The sequence below is a fragment of the Pelodiscus sinensis genome, chromosome 6 (assembly GCF_052426305.1).
Source record: "Pelodiscus sinensis isolate ZL-2025 chromosome 6, ASM5242630v1, whole genome shotgun sequence".
NCBI classification, from domain to species: Eukaryota; Metazoa; Chordata; order Testudines; family Trionychidae; genus Pelodiscus; species Pelodiscus sinensis.
The window spans coordinates 122,202,480-122,217,746 of NC_143057.1; the positions used below are offsets into that span (position 1 = coordinate 122,202,480).

Genomic DNA, 15,267 nt, shown 5'->3' on the forward strand with positions numbered 1-15,267 from the left:
GGAGGTTTGTTTTTTGTTTTGGGGGGGTTTGTAGGGGGGAGGTTGGCAGTGTAGATTTAGCTTATATACAAACCTATGCAATGTTACAGACTCCATGGAAACTGACTTTCCATACTGTCCAAATCTGTGAGGGTATGTCTACACTAGCCCCCTAGTTCAAACTAGGGAGGCTAATGTAGGCATTCAAAGTTGCAAATCAAGCCTGGGATTTAAATATCCTGGGCTTTATTTGCATGTTCCCGTCTGGTCACCATTTTTGAAATTTACTAGTCTGGATTAACTGCCCACATCTACACGCGGCAGAGACCCAGTAGTTCAAATTAAAGCCCTAGTTCGAACTACCTGTTATTCTTCCGGATGGGAAGATGCAAATCAAGCATGGGGTATTTAAATCCCGGGCTTGATTTGCAACTTCAGATTCCTACATTATCCTCCCTAGTTCGAACTAGGGGGCTAGTGTAGACATACCCTATGTGAAGTGGGAAATGCATATTCCTTTGCCATTTTAATTTTACTAAAGAAAATCATTATAATACAGAAAGTGAAAAAAACCACTTAAATATATATTTGTGAAGCACATGACTAGTCCTGTTGAAGTCAATGGGGATACACTCATGCTTAAAGTTAAATATACGCTAGCTGTTTTCCTAGATTGTGGCCATAATTCCCAATCCAGAAAAGGGTTTGTGCCAACGGTCCCTCATGGCTGTATCAGACCATAGGCAACAAACAATAAATCTCCTTTTTAGCACAGTGTCTCAAGCATTAACTGTTTGTAATGGTCCAAATATCAGGTAAATTAAAAGACTTATTTTGGGGTTCAGGAATTAAAACAAGAGCTAAGTTAAATTTGGACAGTCCAGAACAGTGTTTCTTGAACTTTTTAAGACTGAGGAACACTAACCAATATTTTCTTTTTGTATGGAGAACATCAAGGATTTTTTGTTGTTGTTGATGATAAAAAAAAAAAAAAGCCCCCAGGAAAAAGTTGTTGAGCAACAACAACAAAAAAGAGATGCTTGTCCCTTTAAGAGAGCCATTCTGAATTCTGTTCTCTCTGTGGCACACCTCCAACTGCCTCACAGCACACTGGTATGCTGCGGAACACACTTTAAAAAACGCTGGTCTAAAAGGTCATTTTTGAGAAATCTCCTGTCTTTGCATGCAGATGGAGCTGCACTGCAGGTACAAACAGTGGGTGTGCTTGTGTAGGCACATTGTTGACATTTTCACAACTGCGTCATTGATCAGAGCTTAAACTGGTAAGTGTAAAATATGACAAGGTATCCTGAGGATTCATGCAAGGCTCTTCTACACTCGGAAATTTTGTCTATACTAGGGCATGTCTACACTAGGAAATTATGTCAAAATAACTTATTTCAAGATAACAACTCCTAAAATAACTGTTTGAAATAGCATGTCCACTCTACAGGGAAGCCTCGAAATTAGTTCAAGGCAGGCTTACTTAATGTGGATGAGCTACCTCACCTTAGGGCCCCAGGAAGCATTTGGGAGTAATTACTTTGTCTGACTCTGGGGAGTAGTTATTCAGAAATAGCAGCAATGGAGCCTCCACACTACTGCTATTTCGAAATAACTATTTTGAAACTAGCCAATTAGCCCGTCGTAAGACGGGATTTTCAGGTCTTCTCTCCTGAGCTCTCTCTCTCTCTCTTTCTTTCTCTCTTCCTACTGCCCCCCCCCTCAGCTCTCCTCCACCTCCTGCCTCTCTCTCCATCTCTTTCTTTCTCTTCTCCCCCTCCTGCCTCTCACTCTCCCTTTCTCTTCTCCTCCTCCTCCTGCCTCTCTCTCCCCTCTGTCTCTCCCTGCCCCCCTTCCCCTTCCCCTTCGCCTCCCGCCATGGTGCTTGGCTGAGTGCTGCCTGCTCAGCCATGCTGCCGCGAGGGAGGGGGGCGGTGACATACATGGCTGTGGGGGGAGCCATGTACATCACCGCCCTGCCCCCCCTTCCCCTCCCGCTGCGGGGGAGCCCAAATGGCCCCTTGCACTGCTGGCTCCCCCGGCGGCCCGGCTGAGGGGCGCAGCACTTAGCTGAGTGCCACAGCGGGAGGGGAAGGGAGGTGGTGACATACATGGCCCTGCCCCCTGGCTGTGTATGTCACCGTCCCGCCCCCTTCCAGCCCTCTGAGCACAGACCTCAAACAGCCACTTGCACCCCCACCAGGGCCCAGCTGAGTGGTGCTCGCGCTGCGCCGCTCAGCTGGGCCCCGGCGGGAGAGGAAGGGAGGTGGGGCACTGACGTACATGGCCAGGGGGCGTGGCCATATATGTCAGCATTACAGACTCACAGACATTGGGCTACTATAGATATGAAAAGCTTTACTCCTCGTGGAAAGCAGGATCTGTTAGTTTGAAATAACCAGCCACTTATTTCGAAATAGCAGGCTTGGTAGTGTGGATGCTAATCCTGAATCAGATCAGCAACATATTTGTATATTCAGATCTGGATTCATGGCTGGTATCTATATAATGGGACAAGTTAAAATCCCAGTATTGAGCTTGCTGCTCTATGGGAGAATTCAGATCCAGATCCAGACATTTTGGCCTGAGCAATCTCCAGTACCTAGAAGGCAAGACACTGGATTTTCAGCTGGTTTCCTTAAGGAGTTTATTATCCTTCCTGCAGCATTCAGATCTTGGATTTCTTTCCCTACTCCATCGAAGATTCAAAGGGCAGGGACAAAAAAAATTAAAAAGAAATAACCCACCAATAACCATCAGTGTGATTTAGCAACCCATCATTTTAAAGAAATATACTTTTTAATTACAGTAGCACTGATTCAAATGGAGAACTTCAAATCTCTCAGCAAATGTCCCCTCTTCATTGCTCTGAGATATTTGACACTGAGGTCTCTTCCAGCTCTATAATTCTATGATTCTACTGATTCTCCATCCCTACCCATCCACGCTTTTTGTTTAGCTTGAGGAGGGGAGGACGTCTGAGGATTAAAAGAGAAGGGGGGAAAAATCAAACTTTTTGCATCATTTGTTCATGGCTATTGGTGGCTATAAATAAGGAGAATGGAATAAAATTGTCAATGAAATAAAAAATTTTGGGTTGCTTTTCTGCTTGGAATTATTATTATTATTATTATTATTATTATTATTACATCCTTAGTCTTCTTATAATATAATAATTATAGTAATATTATTATTATGTCCTCTTTAATATACAACCAATAATGAAAATAGCTGGGGGGCAGGAAGGGCAGGAATAAGACATAGCTTAGATCACAGTTACATTGGAATGTTGCTTTTCCAATTAGTTTGCAGAACGTGTCATGCTGGTCGATATTCTCTTCTCAGCTGAAGACAGCATCATTGTCTGATTTATGTTTTGACTCATCTCCCTGTCCCTTTACGTTAATCGTCTGCTGTTGATAGCCATTTAACTAAATGTGTCTAGGGAAATAGGGCGCATAACAGTAATGTGGAAGACAAGGATTATAGCCATTACCCACAAAGAACAAAGGATTTTATATGTTTAAAAGAGATGAGCCAACTATTCCCATTGAAGAAAAAAGCTGACCTCTGTGCTACCTCTAGTCTCTCGGTGTAAATTGCATGAAATAAAAAAATTGCATGTTCTTGTAATTGTCAAGTTATTATTGTTGTATAATTTGAGTCCTGACAGTGAGCAATACAAAACAGAAGATCCCATCCCATGGAATTTACAATAATTTATTATAAAATGTATTACCTTCAGCTCTCCAAAATAGTTCTCTCCTCTACCCAGCTAAAACATGTGTGCAATCTTCACTCCTGCCATGGAGTCTAGCTAGCTAGCTAGCTAGCTCTGAGTTTGCATAATATCAAGTGATCTGTGGATTTAATCAAAGTCTGGTAACATTGCAGCTAACTGGGCTTTTCACAATATATACCTTTTTTTGCAAATATTGTCTACCTTTCATGGATATGTTCATTTTTTTTACATGAACATTCATGGACAATGGTAAATCCTTTGAACTACCCTGTTTAACATCATTTGGGAATATAGTAAAAGCTGTCCAAATCTTTGGCAAATCCAGTAGAAGTTCCCTCCTGTCTTTCACGTCTATCACAAGTTTTTGTGGCACCCAAAATACAGCTGCTGATTCCGTTCTTATCCCAAAACAATTAGCTCTGCAAAGCTGGGTTAGACACCTCATGAGAGAGAGGGCCTTTCTCATGAGATTTCCAGTCAGGCCATAAATACGAGATTCCCAACCTCACTTAAAGCATTTAATCTACTCTCTTTTTAACCATGTGTAGAACCAGGAGGAACAGATACATGTAGAAACTATACTACTATTACTACTACTTTTAAACTACAACTAAATTTAAAAATTTAAACTTACTTGAACTTAAAAGGTTTTGAAGGGGATTTTCAGACGCTCCTAGGTGATTTAGGAGTACATCTCTATGGATGCTTCTAAATCATTTAGGCACTTTCTAAAATCCCACTCTTTTGTCATTGAGTTATTAGTTTATCAAAATTCATTTTCAGGACTTGGAGAAGGGAGGCAGACAGCTTATTGAACAAATCTATAGGTCCTTACTTAATATTCCTCACTTTTTTCCTTCGTATTTTTCCAGACAAACTCCTAGAAAATCATGTGAAAATCAAGATCCATTTATAATCTAAACCCTCAAAAGATAATTTAAAATTAACTACTAAAATTTTAGTGTTGGTTCTCTGCCTAGGAGTGAATTTCAGTCTCAGGAAGTGAAGTCTAAAGAACCCAACTTTTAGATTGCAACATCTGCTGTCTACTTGGTGGTCCATCCTTTGCTTAGCACAGGTCTGCGCTTTTGTACATTGTATTTTTAATTTAAAAAATAACAGAGTTAAAGCTTTTAGTCCTTGAGCTAGTTGAAATATTTTTCATTAAATATTTTAGTTGAAAAAAATGTCCCTTTAAAATGATTTTATGTATTTATTTACCAGGCATTGTTTGGGTCCTTCAGGCCAGGAAGTTGGGGGTAGGGTACCAGAGTTAGGACAGGGGCTTGGGGATGTGGAAGGGTCTGTGCAGGAGGCTGGAGGCATGGGGGCGGGAGTGCAGAAGTCAGGGTTAGGAGGTGAAAAAGGGCTCAGGATATGGGTGGGATGAAGTCATCAGGGCAGGAGATTGAGAGGTGTGGGAGATTGAGAGGTGTGGGAGCACTGTGGAGGGAATGGGGAGCTCAGGGCAGAGGGCAGCTGGTAGCTGCTCCTCAGGGCAAGTCTGAGGTGGCAGGAATTGTGCAGCCTGCCCACAAACTTCTCCCTGGGGCCAGCCTGGGGCAACAGGGGTCAAATGGCCCGCTCATCGGATTCTCCCCGAGGCTGGCCCGGGGCAGCAGAGGCCACTCTGGCCGGCCAGCAGCTGCTCCTCAGGACAGACCAGGGAGGTGGGGACCGTGCTGATTGACAGCAGCTGCTCCCCAGTCCTGGAGTGCTTGCTGCCCTCCTCTCCCCCCCCCCCCCCGCCGTGGTCATTCTGGGTAGAATTGTGTCCCATTCTTGCTGCCCCCTTGTGGTCACTGTGGCGTATAACTGTCCCTGCTATGACACTCCTCCCTTTCCATTTGAAGAGAAACAATCACATTCCATGCACACCCCAATGTCCTGGCACAACCAAACCCCAACCTTGCTTTAAATTATGGTACCAGGAAGTTGCACACCAAATTTGGTGGTCCAAGTTCTTATCATTTAGGAGGAGTTCCTGAACAGTCTCATAGATGGATGGACAGAGAGATGCACAAACTCTCTAAATTATATATAGTAGAATTTTTTTTATGTAATGCTAATTTATTTGTGGAAAAATTGGTGACCTTGATATTTTCAATTTTTCCCAATAATTTTGCAGTGTTTTTTTCCTACCATTGTTATTGAAATATTTTGTGTACTGAAAACCATCTTTTATTATTGCTTTTTCCCACAAATGACAAATTTTAAATATATGTTGATAACAGTATCTGTTCAAATAGTGCCCCAAATATCTCCAGAAGTGTGAAATAGGTCTATTCCAAACTCTATTAAGGAGAAACAACTTCAGAAATTTGCATGAAAATGTGTGATTATTTGCTTTGTGGCTGTGTATGGCACTGACAGCGAAGCTCTGGGTCTTCTATGGGTTACTTAGAATAAGTTCTAAATAGACTGCCACGGTAAGCAGACGCTATTGCACATCAAAAGCTCAGAGCAAAAGCAATGATTTTCTATATCATTTCACCAGATAATACATTTGATTCTAAAAGCCCGCATGAAATTGGTTTCACCCTTAGCTAACCGGAACCAGTTATTTGAATAAAAAGACTAGCTTTGCTGGTTAAGTATCCCTAAACATTAAACCATCACTCTGAATCTGAAACAATGTTCTTTTGTGCAGTAGAAATGAAACAAAAGTGCCCTGGGTTTGACTAGCTTCAAGGTGATGATTCCAGCTTTAACCTACACATGCTCTGTTTTCCAGGGTCAAAACATTAATAGGAAAGAGTTCATTTCAACTTAGTTCCATAAGATTTTGGAATCAGTTCCAGAGAATGCATCCTTTCCATCTCTGTTAAAATCCACCAGGCTGTTCCCCAGTTCATGGCTTTGCATGTGTGTAGTGTGTGTTTTAATGCAGTGTTTCTCAAACTGTGCTCCGTGGAGCCCCAGGGTTCTGTGAGACATCTTCAGGGGCTCCGCGAGGTTGACAAACTGGAAACATCGATAGGTACAACACATACAATCAGTGGACCGCTGGGGCTCTGCATAAATTATTACGCTTATAAAGGACTCCAGAGCCCAAAACGTTTGAGAACCGCTGTTTTAATGTATGGAGGGGAGTATATGCCTTTAAGGCAGTGTATAGCTGCTTGATGCATGTGTGTGTGCATTATTTCTGCAGAAAGAGTATATGGGGGGGTGCAAGGTGTAATGTGTGGATATGCAATATGAAAATCTTACTAGAGCTGGGGGATTAATTTTTTGGTGAAAAGTTAATTGAAAAACATGTCAAATTTGACAAACAGTTCCAGCAAATTTGGCAAATAGTTTTGGGTGACTAAAAATGGAGGAAAACCAAAGGGTTTTTTTCTCTCTCTTTCAAAAAGATGCTTCTATATTTAACATTTGCTATATTTTAAAAAATCCACAAAAAGTATTAAAAAAAAATCCTGAAAATATTTTTTACCTAAACCAAAACATAGTGGCTGTGTCTAGACTGCATCCTTTTTCCGTAAAAGGGATGCAAATTAGACATATCGCAATTGCAAATGAAGCGGGGATTTAAATCTCCCCCACTTCATTAGCATAAAAATGGCTGCCGCTTTTTTCCAGCTTGGAGCTTTGCCGGAAAAAAGCGCCAGTCTAGACACTGATCTTGCGGAAAATAAAGCCTTTTCCGAAAGATCCCTTATCCCTCATTTTAAAATTCCAGCTCATTTTAAAATGAGGGATAAGGGATCTTTCGGAAAAGACTTTATTTTTTGCATTTTGCGTGAAAATAATAGCAAAAAATTGTCATCTCTGGATAGACCCAAAACAATATTTTTTTCCTTCAGATTTTTTAGTTGGCCTATCAAAAAGACAAATCAATTATTCACCCAACTCTCATCCTTTCCTATCCTCCTGCCCTTTATCAGCTCCAACCCTTTCACCAGTTTTTAAAGGGGCCCTAATTTTATCAGGGGCAGGATTCACAACACAGACCTCAGGCCACCCTCCAAAGACCCCTTCACAAGCTGTATTATTGGGAGTGGGGCCCGGGAAGAACCATGAGGGTCATGTCAGGGGAAAGATAATTGCACACAGCATTATCGTTAGTCAGAGCAGTGACATTGCCCGTAGGGCAACCTGAGAGAAGCAGTTATCACTTCAGTGAGGCCCTAAGGGCTGCTTGTATTATACTAGGATCTTCTTCAGCACTAACAGGAGCCTTAAGTCAAGAGGTCCCAAGTGGCCTTCAATTCTACCAACCCTGGGCTGCACATTCTGTGCTGGACATGCCTGGAATTGGGCAAGAATGGACACATCTGGCTAGCCCAAGCTGCTATTGTGAGCCCACACCACTGGCTTATGGCACCTTGAGCTGAGAATTGCCTCTCCCAGCTGCTGTGTAGTTACACAGTAAGGGTATGTCTAGACTACAGGGTTTTTTCTAAAAAAAAGTAGTCTTTTTTTGGAAAAAACTTCCCATGCATCTATACTGCTGCCACGTTCTTTCAAAAGTAAATCGAAAGAATGCAGCAGTTTTTTCAACTGTGGAAAACCTCGTTTTACGAGGAAGACTTCCTTTTTTCGAAAGTGCTCTTTCAAAAAAAGCGCTATGTAATGCAAACTGTGCTTTTTCGAAAGACAACATCGAGACTGCCTGGGTGCTTTTTCGATGCACTTTTGCAGAGTGGACACCCTCTTTCAGAAGAAGTTTTTTCAGAAGATCTCCAAAAGAAGCCTGTAGTCTAGACCAGGGGTCTCCAAACTATGGCCCGCGGGCCGGATGCAGCCCGCGAGGCCCTCTCATCCGGCCCGTGGAGACCTTTTTGTCTACAAAACTTTTGCATCAAGGTACCTTTCAATCTTTGGAACAACATACCTGTGTGAACAAACATTTTCAAGAATGAAATACGTGAAGAACAATTTGAGAACAAACTTGTCCGATGATAATCTCAGGTCACTGTTGATGTTAGGGACAACAAATCTAAAGCCAGAAATGTCTGCTATTTTGGCATCCAGGAAACAATTTCACCATTCACACTAATACAGGTGTTCATGTGTAGTGTATCAATGTGTTATTAAATAATAACTGAATAACATAATATTAAATAAATAATTAAAAACAACATCCATGTTTTGATTGTTTTTTATTTGGACCTCAAGTGTGTAGTCGGCCCCCGAACTGCTGTTTGATAGTTAATGCGGCCCTCGGGCTGAAAAGTTTGGAGACCCCTGGTCTAGACAAAGTCTCACTGCTCTGTCCCCTCCACTCACCAGCCAGGAGTGTGAGGAATACATGCAAGCTGTGTGCTTCCCTCTTCCTCCCTGAGAGCGAGGGGACGGGGAAGAAGAACAATAAAGAAGAAGTAGGGATGGCAGAATGAGGAGCAATGGTCTCAAGTTACAGTGGGGGAGCTCTAGGTTGGATATTAGGAAAAACTATTTCACTGGGAGGGTGATGAAACACTGGAATGGGTTCACTAGGGAAGGTGGTAGAATCTCCATCCCTAGAGGTTTCTAAGTCCTAGCTTGACAAAGCCTGGGATGATTTAGTTCATGTTGGTCCTGCTTTCGGCAGAGGGCTGGACTCGATGACCCCCTGAGGTCTCCTCCAGTCCTAGGGTTCTATGATTCTATAACAAGCAGCATCCTGGGACAAGAGGCTTCAGTGCCCCCTGCCCTCCCAAAATGAGACTCTTTCCAATTGGCCGAGACCCAAGGAGGGTCGAGGAGGTGTTGGCCTTCCTCTGCAGCATGGGGCACAGGTGACTTGCAGATTTATATTAGTGTAAATGGTCAATTATCTGTAACTTGTCTTTAAATCATGGTTTGAATCATAAGATCATATAAGGGACCTCGAGAGGTCTTCTAGTCCAGTCCTCTTCCCTCACAGCAGGACTAAGCACCATCTAGATCATCCCTGATACATTTTTGTCTAAACTTATTGGAAACCAAAATGTAGATGCTGTGTAGATTTGAGCTGGAAGGTTTATTATGCACAGCACTGGCAGAGTGCTACCTTGCCACTTAGGCTCAGAGAACACTGCTAAGCAATTGATTACAATAGATTATATAGGGAGCCAATGGGTGGAGAGAAGCAATGGGGTGGGAGTTCCCGAGCCCCTGGATAGGTTCTAGCAGCAAGACAAATGAACATGGTAAGCCAAAAGTCTAAGAGATTACGTAGTAACACTGCCCATAGCTCAGGTTAACATATTTGCTAAAACACAAGGGCTACATCTAGACTACATCCCTTTTTCATAAAAGGGATGTAAATTAGAGGTATCACAATTGCTAATGAAGTGGGGATTTAAATATCCCCTGCTTCATTAGCATAAAAATGGCTGCCGCTTTTTTTCCGCACGGAGCTTTGTCGGAAAAAAGTGCCAGTCTAGACGCTGATCTTGAGGAAAATAAAGCCTTTTCCGAAGGATGCCTTAACCCTCTATGAAATAAGAGATGAGGGATCTTTCAGAAAAGGCTTTATTTCCACAAGATCAGCGTCTAGACTGGCACTTTTTTCCGACAAAGCTCCGTGCGGAAAAAAAGCGGCAGCCATTTTTATGCTAATGAAGCGGGGGAGATTTAAATCCCTGCTTCATTAGCAATTGCAATACGTCTAATTTACATCCGTTTTGCAAAAAAGGAATGTAGTCTAGACGTAGCCAAGTATTCCCTCTTCCCTCCCCAAGAATTGCCTTGAAATGCATAAGCTACATTTCAATTGGGATCCATAGGAGTGATGACGGTGCTTTCCTGACAGATGCGGGGGTGTGATTCATAGGTGCTTGTCTAGGGCTATAAGGCAAAAAAATAGTATCAGGTATACAGCAATGCAATTGTTTATCAAGTTTGGATTGTTAGGAAGGGAGGGTGTTGTCTCATAGTGACGTGTTAGGCCTTTCCCTGAATCTGTGGTTGGCCTTGGGAAGGCAGCTGTTGTCTCTTTCCCAGACTATGAGGCCTCCTTTCATGGCTTTGGCCTTGTTTGTCTGTGTGAAACTCATGGTAAGGGTGTTCAATTATGACTACCCACCTAGTGTTATGCTACTTTGGCTCCTTGCACTTGTGATACGCAGGCGAGGCTGCTTTTCTGTATTATTCCTAGGGCCCATTGTCTGTTCTCATCCTTATACCTCTGTCTCAGCTTAGCCGGAGACCGTGGTTCAGAGTCTTACCTATACATCGACGGGCTATTTGCTATTCTATCCCTACAAACCTGTTCTTAAATATCTCCAGTGATGGTGATTTGACAACCTCTCTGGGCAGTTTATTCCAGTGTTTAAACCCTGATAGTTAGGGAGGTTTTCCTAGTATGCATCTACCCTGCAGGGCTTAACTCAAAATAAGCTACACAAATTGAGCTATGTCAATTGTGTATCTTATTTTGAAATAGGGAGCGTCTACACAGCACTTATTTTGAAATAGAGCACTCTTCCTCTGACTTCTCTTCTTCCTCGTACAATGATGGTTACAGGAGTCAGAGTAAGAAGTCCTCCAGTTTGATAATATTTTGACACTATTTCAAAATAACTAGCCGCGCGGCACGCAGTCCGAACTAGCCGGCATTTAAAAATGGCGCCGGCCGGCTTTATGCAAATGAAGCCTGGGAAATTCAAATCCCGGGCTTCATTTGCAACTCCGTATGACTACATTACCCCCCCCCCAGCTCGAACTAGGGGAGTAGAGTAGACATACCCAAAGTTATTTCAGAATAGTGTTGCAGTGTAGATGTACCCTTAGGGTATGTCTACACTACGGGGCTCTGTTGACGGAGCCATGTAGATGAGCTTTGTAGACATAGGAAAATGAAGCGGTGATTTAAATAATTGCCACTTCATTTACATCAAAATGGCTGTTGCGCTGTGCCGATCAGCTGTTTGTCAGCACAGCACGGTAGCCTGGATGCTCCACGGTCAACATCAAAAGCCTTTGTCGACCACCCCGGTAAACCTCACCCCACGCGGCATAATGGGGCAGTCGACAAAGGCTTTTGATGTCGACTGTGGAGCGTCCAAACTACCGCGCTGTGCTGACAAACAGCTGATCGGCACAGCGCGACAGCCATTTTGATGTGAATGAAGCAGCGATTATTTAAATTGCTGCTTCATTTTCCTATGTCTACAAAGCTCATGTAGTGTAGACATACCCTTAATGTCCAACCTATATCTCTTTTCCTGCAATTTAAAGCCATTGACCTATCCTCAAAGGATAAGACCCTCAGGTACCTTTGCACTATACTCCTTCCTGAACAGTCATTCTCCATTCTGCGTGTGTGCAAATACTTTGCATTTGTCTTAATTCAGTTCTATCCTATTACTTCAGTCCATTTCTCCAGTTTGTTCAGATCACTCTGAATTTTAATCCTAACCTTCAAAGTACTTTCAACCCCTCTCTACTTGGTATCATCTGCAAACTTTATGAGTGCTGTCTGCCATTATTTACATCATTCATGAAGATATTGAACAGAACTTAATCCAGAACTGATCCCTATGGGATCCCACTTATTATGCCTTTCCAAAATGACTATGAACCATTGATAACTACTCTGTGGGACTGCTTTTCCAACCAGTTTTTTTCACTCAGCTTATGGGAGCTCCATCTTATAGTAGCTCCATCGCAGTTCCCTAGTTATTTATGAGAAGTTCATGCAACACAGTATCAAAAGCTCTACTAAAATCAAGATATACTACGTACACTGCTTTCTCCCTAACCACAAATCTTGTTATCCTATCAAGCAAAGTTATCATTTTGGTTTAATATGGTTTATTCTTGATAAATCCATGCTGACTATTACTTATCACCTGTTACCTTCTAGAAGTTTGTAAACTGATTGCTTAATTATTTGCTCCATTATCTTTCATGGTACAGAAGTTAAGTTAACTGGGCTTTAATTCCCTGAGTTGTCCTTATTTCCATTTTTATAGATGGGAACTATATTTGCCCTTTTCCAGTCTTCTGGAAACTTTCCTGTATTCCATGACTTTTCACAGATAATCATTAATTGCTCAGATATCTTCTGAGTCAGCTTCTTGAGTATTTTAGGATCCATTTAATCAGATTTGATTATATCTAATTAATCCAAGTAAATTTTAGCTAGTTATTTAGCCTATTTTATCTGCTGAATCTACATCATTTTCACTGGCAATCACTATGTTAGGTGTCCAATCACCACCAACCTTCTTGGTGAAAACTAAAACAAAGAAGTCATTAAGCACCTCTGCCATTTCCACAACTCAGTTATTATTTTCCCCTCTTTCAGTAACGGTCATTTCTTGTCCCTGGTCTTCTTGTTGCTTGTAATGTATGTGTAGAATGTTTTCTTTTTACCCTTTATGTCTCTTTCTAGTGTGATATATTTTTATTTTGGGGGCTTTCTTATTCTGGCCCTACATACTTGTGTTATTTGTTTATGTTCGTCCTTTGTAATTTGACCTAGTTTCTACTTTTTGTCAGATTTTTATTTTATTTTATTTTATTTTATTTTTTTTATTTTATTTTAAGATCTTCGCAGCTCTCCTGGTTAAGCCAGTGAGATCTCTAGCCATCTGGTCTATCTTTCCAATGCACTGGATAATTTTCTGTTGTGCCTGTAATAATGGACTGTAACTGACTTCAGTAACTCAGCTGGAGGTTATGAAGTGGAGTGGGTGAGGTTTTATGGACTGTTATGTGCAGGATGTCAGACTAGATGGTCATGATAGTCCCTTCTGACCTTAAAATCTGAGTCTATCAATTAAGATATTTTTCCCAGCTGATGATCTGCTTGTATACTTTCCAAAAATGCCTTCAATTTAGTTATACAAGAAGGAAGAACAGCCTCTGGTTCTTGTAAAGTAAACAATGGCATTCCTGTGTAAGGAGCAGAGGGTTCCATGGCAGCAGAATTTCTGGCTGCGGCTAAATTAAAAATCTCTGACACGGCTTCTCCAGAAACACAGGGCTTTTCCTGCGAACAGGAGCCACATATTAGAATTGAAAAGGCTTAAAAAAATTCATTTGTTATCTATATTTGTCATCAAAGAAGGAATTCAAGTCATGCAGCTCTAAAAACCTTTTATTTTTAAGTCATTTTTTTTTTACTGAACCAGCATGGTCTAGTTGTTCATATAGGAGTTGGGGGAGGAGGAATAATCCATTTTATATTTGTTACATATTTTATGGATCCCTTTGAATTTATGTTGAAGTTCAGAAGATTTTTTTCTCATCTGTTTGAAGGATTTGGTAGGAATGAAAATGAGGCTTCTCTTTGCAGGGAAATAGAAAAACATGACCCATAAGGATTTTTTATCTTTCTCCTTTCATTTTATTGACAAATTTTGGAGCACCCTTTCTATCTGCCATGAGATAAGGATTTGCATAAGTCACAGTGCAAAGCATAGTATCTTTCTTTTCATATTCTGTAAACCTCTATGAATAAGTTCCTAGCCCCTGCTATGATCTGTAGAGGTGATCAAAGAGTAAGTAGATAAATGGCTCAAAAATAAGTGATCCTTGCCCTTATATAGCTTTTCACTTTTTTAATCAAAAGTATAAACAGCTTTACTTGCTAGATTTAAAAAATGAATTGTAAAGTAAAAGAGTGATAGATTGCAGAAATAGATTTATTATCCTAATTATGTTTTTCCCCTTGCACATAAACCTTTATATATTCTAATATATTCTATAAACGATCCCGCAAAAGTGCTATATAATTTAATAAGAGGAAAACCAATATGTTTCCATAGCTAGATAATGGAATTCTATACAAATTAATAATCTAAAGCCAATAACAAAGAATTAAACCTTTTCTATAGAATTTTTAAGCCATTCTGTTTTATCTAATAGAGAATTTTATCCCTACTATAGAATCCAGTTAATTTGTTTAAACATTTCTGGAAAGAGGATATCATTCTTTATGACGTTCTGTGGAAGTGTTTGCATCCTGGTAAAATACCTTTTATACTGTATGACCATCAAGAGCTTTTGCAGCCTTTGGTTTCTTTTGTTTCAATTTGAGTAAATAAATATCAATCTTTTTTAGGGAATGTCCTAGGAAACCTATTGGAAATTTTTAACCTCATTATTGGAGTTTTAAATTAAGTATTTTTATAACAGGAATATAATAATCCTCTATGTTCTACATGATGGTTTAAAAATTCAATAGAAAAAATCCATCATTCTGTTTTGAATTAAAGGGGCCATGCTCTTATTTATGCTAGGGATCCCTTATATCTACTTTATGGACACATCACCCTGCCAGAAGTGTACAAATTGGGGTGAGGATGCTTTTGTGTGGTCTTTGTACAGCACCTGGCACCCTAGGGTCCTGGTACATGCACTCTGGGACAGGGATTCTCAGCCTCTTTTTTCTGAGTCCCCCCAGACTTTTATAAAATCCTCCAGAGAATATTTTTCTGCATATCCAGCAGATTAAAAGCAAGTCAATAGAGCAGTTGGTTGACGCTTCTCATCACAGGGGTCTTTGCAGAGTTGAATTGCTTGGGTTTTGATGTCAGTCTCATTTGGCTTGGCTTCATCTTTCTGCCCCCAGTCTCAGGGAGTCTAAGACTATGTCTACAGTATAGCGCTATTTCCAGATA

The 15,267-nt window shown here is 41.0% G+C and overlaps 1 long non-coding RNA gene across 1 annotated transcript in view; it reads left to right on the plus strand.

Moving 5' to 3' along the window:
* Positions 1-1,069: 1,069 nt before the first annotated feature.
* The window catches only part of LOC112543657 (uncharacterized), an 82,120-nt gene continuing 67,922 nt past the window's right edge, over positions 1,070-15,267 (plus strand). The window contains exon 1 of the long non-coding RNA XR_012904529.2: positions 1,070-1,262. This is a non-coding gene — a long non-coding RNA (uncharacterized LOC112543657). The remainder of the gene's footprint in view (positions 1,263-15,267) is intronic.